Raw genomic sequence first — 4,555 nt, 5'->3', positions numbered from 1 at the left:
GGTGGGTTGGGACTGGGATGCACCCGGTGCAGCTCTGCATGGCCTCTGTGCCTTGGCATGCGGGTAGGTCTCCATCGTCATTAACACGTTAATGATCCCAGTCTGTCTTTCGTCTTTCGTCTCTTGACCTTGAAGTATAAAATGCAGAGATAAGCCCGGTCCCACCGCAGCCCTTCCCCCAGGAGAAGCTATTTAAAAGCAGCTGCTTTCTGCTGGTGGTTGTTTGCTGCTTTTCTCCTTCGGGGCGGAGGGGGAGGACACTTGAAAGCCGGGGGGGTGTGGAGCAGCGGCAGAGCCATGCGCCCGGCTGTCCCGGCATCACCTCCTCCTCTCCCATGTCAAACCGGGACCAATTTGAGGATCTTGGACTTCTCCGAGGGCGTTGCTTGCTGCAGAGCAGCCCTGGGGACCTCCAGGCAGGGGCAGACCTCGGACCCTCTGCTGGGGCCACTTCACGTGTGCTACGCCCGTGCAGAGCGTCCCTGCGGCGCACGTGTGTGGCCTCGTGGAGGTGGCCCGTGGCTGGCACATGGCGCTGCATGCCACCAGAAACCCCGGGGGGACGTGCCACAGCGGCAGAGCCAGGCCAGGTCTGCGTGGCCCTGGCTGAGCCCTTTGGGGACAGCCCCCGGGACATTTCCCTGCTGCAGCCTCTGCGTTTGTGTTGAGCTGCTGCTGCATGTAGGAGCTGGCAGGTCCCATCCAGGGACTTGCTGAGTGCTTGGGTGGGGACCTGGCAAGGGGGGACACATGGGAGCAGCTGGCAATTGGGGTACAGTGAGGGGAGCCTGAATGCGGGCAGGGAGGGTCTCGGAGGGGGTGACCTGCCCGCACCTCTCCCTGCTCCCCCTCGCCTGGCCGGGGTGCAGGCAGCGGAGGTGCTCGGCATTCCCTGGGATCAGGGAGGAGGAAGGAGTCAGGTGCTGACCTGCCAGGGGATGAAGCGCGGCCAGGCAGCAGGGAGGGTGGCAGGTCCCAGCCCTTCTCTCCAGAGCCTCAGCCCCACAGGGAGCCTCCCCTGCACCCCGCTCCCCCAGGGACCATGCTGGGAGCCCCACGCATCCGGCTGGAGAGGAGACACCCTGGTTCTGCCAGCTGGCCCAAGACCCGCTCAGCACCCACGATCCCATCCTGTCGGTCGGGGATTGCCCATTGCCTTCACATCCACGGGCCGTGCTGGGGGGAGCGGTAATGAATGACAGGAGCTCAGGACAAGGTCCGCTGCCTGCCCGTAAATAAGTGCCAGCTTCTTCCGGAGTATCGGCAGTGCCGGGCTGCCCCTCGTCCCCAGGGCCACCGCAGCCGCACAGAACTGAAGGGCAAATCCTGCTCAGCCTTGTACAGGGACGCCCCGACAGTTGGAGCATCGCCTGGGAGCCTTGTCCCCACCAAGCAATACCCTGTGGCATCCCAGGCTGCGCTCGGGTGTTTTCAGTGATTGGGAGGGGAATTAAAAAATAAATCTAGGGGTCTGCAGCCGCTCTTTGCTCAGCACAACCGTCTCGGGGTTCAGGTCGCCCTGGCAGGCAGGGACGTGCCGACGGCACGTCCCTGCCTGCCAGGGCGACCTGAACCCCGAGACGGTTGAGCCGGTTGCTGGCCAAGGCCATCCCCTGTGCCGGGTGACAAGTATGCCCCCGCTTTGGTGTGAAATGAGGCTGAGCATGAATGGATGCAGGGGGGGTTGATGTCCCCCACTGGTGAGCTCATCCTAAACTAAAATAATAATACTACTTAAAGCCGCACACATTGTGTTTAGGAAATAAGAATATAATGGATTTGTAAAGGGAAATGGGGTAAAAAAAAAAAGCACAAGCAGTTTTTTTTGGGGCAGCACCTTTCTTAGGGCAGTGGAGGAGGAGCGTGCCGGTCCAGTGCCTGCCAAGCACCCCAGGGCCGGACTGAAGTTCAGTGGGGGGCGGCCACTCTCGCCCCCCCCCACCTCCCAGGGCACGGCCATTATCCGCCTCCTGTCTTCAAAAGCTGCGGCAGCGGGGCTGCGCTCCCCTGGAGCGCCATGGCGGTGGGGCCAGAGACCAGCGGGGAGTGCGGGATCTGCTACGAGGCGTATTGGGGTGCTGGGGGGGGCCGAGCCCCCCAGCAGCTGACCTGCCGTCATTCCCTCTGCCTGAGCTGCCTGCGCAAGCTGGTGTGCCGCTCCGCCGCCGTCGCTTTCATCAGCTGCCCCTTCTGCAGGATGGTGACGCTGGTGCCCGAGCTGGCTCCAGGTGGTCCCGGGGTGACGCTGCCCTCAGGGACCCTGCGTGGGGAGGAAGAGGAGGAAGAGGAAGGCAGCGGTACCTCCCTGGCTGCTCACCAAGCCTCAGCGCGCTCCGTGGCTGTGGAGGTGGCATGCGCGGCTCACGCTCCCGTCTTTGCGGTGAGCAGCACGGTGTCACCCTGGGGCCTCCGCCGCGGCTCCGAGGTACCGGGTGCCTTCGTGTTGGGGCTGCCGGGGCGGGGGCTGCTGCTGGACACACAACCCCCCCTCGCCTCCATGGAGAACCTGCGCCTCGGCTTCGCCGCCGGCATCCTCGTCCTCATCGTCTCCACCTTCTTCCTGCTCGTCTTCCTCAAGTAGGTCTGGATGGGGGAGAGGGGCTCCCGTCCCACACCGCAGCCCCTCGCCGCCTCCCCTGTGGCAGCCGGGATGGACCCAGCGGTGGGTCAGGGACTGCACAGGCCACAGACCGCTCGGCCACGGCAAGGCGGGCAGGGAGAGGGCTGAGGATGGGGCTGGGGGCTCAGCACCTCCCAGGATGCAGCCCAGGGGCGTGGGGGCCACAGGACGCTCAGCTGCCCTGCACACAAGCCCCAGGGCATCAGACTCTTTAAAAATTAACTTATTGCAGAGCTTTCCTTCACCCCCCGGGGTCTGGCTGCACTCATGCTGCGTTTATAATATTCCTGGCACCTCCGGACCCTGCGGCGGCAGCTCAGCGGGAGTCGCAGCGTGGGGCCGGGCACGCTTCCTGGTATTGCAATCCCAGAGGCTGGAAAATTCCCCTGGCTGTGCTTCAGTCCATCTCATCAGGCAGCAAGGATGGGGTGAAAGGGGAGGGGTAGGGTCCCATATTGCTTTTCTGTGGGTGAAACTGTTCAAAAGCAATAAAAAAAAAAGCCCTTTCCCCCTTGAGAAGAGAGCCTGGTGTGGTGCACACAGAGGGATGTGGCAACTGGGAAAGGGCATAGTCCTACAGACATGAACCATTAAAGACAGACGCTGTCCCAGCGCCGTCCCCCGCTGTTTTTCTGTGTGCCTGAGGCCAGGAGAGTTTTGCACAGAGAACAACGCGCTACCTTCGCTGTCAGCAGTCAGCCCAGGGGAGGGGTGCGATAACCAGGGCCCCGGCCCTGGGGAGGGGGTCCTGCCTTCCCCCAGCCCCTTCCCTATCTCCACCCAGCAACACCCTCTCAAGACACCTCAGCGAGGTCCCTCCCTCCATGCTACACCCACCTCCTGGCCACAAACAGCACCCAGAAGCAGGAGCCCCTTTGCAGCCCCCCCATGACAGTACCTGCCCCCTCCTCAGGCCAGGACAAGCCCATCACCCCCAGCGCCTGCTGTCCCCCCCCAGCAGCCCAGAGTTTTCTCACTCAAGGCAGGCACGCACATGGGCACAGAGGAGAAACCTGGTTTATTTTAAGTCCTGAGTCTGAACCAGAAAAAAACCTGGGAGCTACAGGCCTAGGTAGAGGGAGACGCCAACACGGGGAAGCAGCTCTGTTACCTCCTGTGCCTGCTTTTAGAGAGGCAAGTTTCAAACCTCAACTCCTGCACCTCAACCCCTGCCCAGAGCAAACAGGCACAGCAGAGCTGCCAGGGCTGAGCAGGCACCCTCCTGCATCCGCAGAGCCAGCTCAGGAGAGACCAGGCTGCTGCAAGCCCTTGCGAGATGCCTGCGGCCGCTCTTCCCTACAGTCTGGTGGAGGACCAGGCCAGCGATTCCTGCTTAAGTCACGATTATCTTTTGCACTTCAGCTTCTTGCATCAACGCACCGCAAGGTGACAGCCTGAGGAGCCACAGCCACAGCACAAAGGGACCTTATCTCCTTTCACAGGAGAGGGGTTTAACAGCAAGAACGCTCCCCAAAGAGCTTCTAGATCAAATTATTCCTGATTTGAGTCAGAGCTAAGTCAGTTTTCAAGTACATAGAAATAGCTCAAGCCAGACCAAAGTAAAACCCGTGCAAAAAATACAGGTTTAATTGCACTTTATTTTTTCAAAAAGTGAAATGCAAATACCTCAGGTTGTCTATCTGTAATGGGAAACAAGAAGTGGAATTTGTTAGTATTAGTAATGACCTCCACTAGGACACTGCCACAGACAGGGGGTCCAGAGGCCAGGTCAGGGTACCCCCACTCAGACCAGCACAAGGAAAGGGAGCCCTGGAAAATCCAGGTTTCACACACCGTCACATTCAGCACCGAATAACTATTCAGTGCTTTGACTTCTGGAGCGGCTCCCCAGGAAACCCCCACTAAGTTCACCCTGCGAGACAAGTGTTTGCCTGGCAGCAGGTCAGCTATTTCACAGGCTTCGGTCTCTTCCAC

Source organism: Gavia stellata, chromosome 24, assembly GCF_030936135.1.
Source record: "Gavia stellata isolate bGavSte3 chromosome 24, bGavSte3.hap2, whole genome shotgun sequence".
NCBI classification, from domain to species: Eukaryota; Metazoa; Chordata; class Aves; order Gaviiformes; family Gaviidae; genus Gavia; species Gavia stellata.
This window is presented reverse-complemented; position numbering follows the sequence as displayed.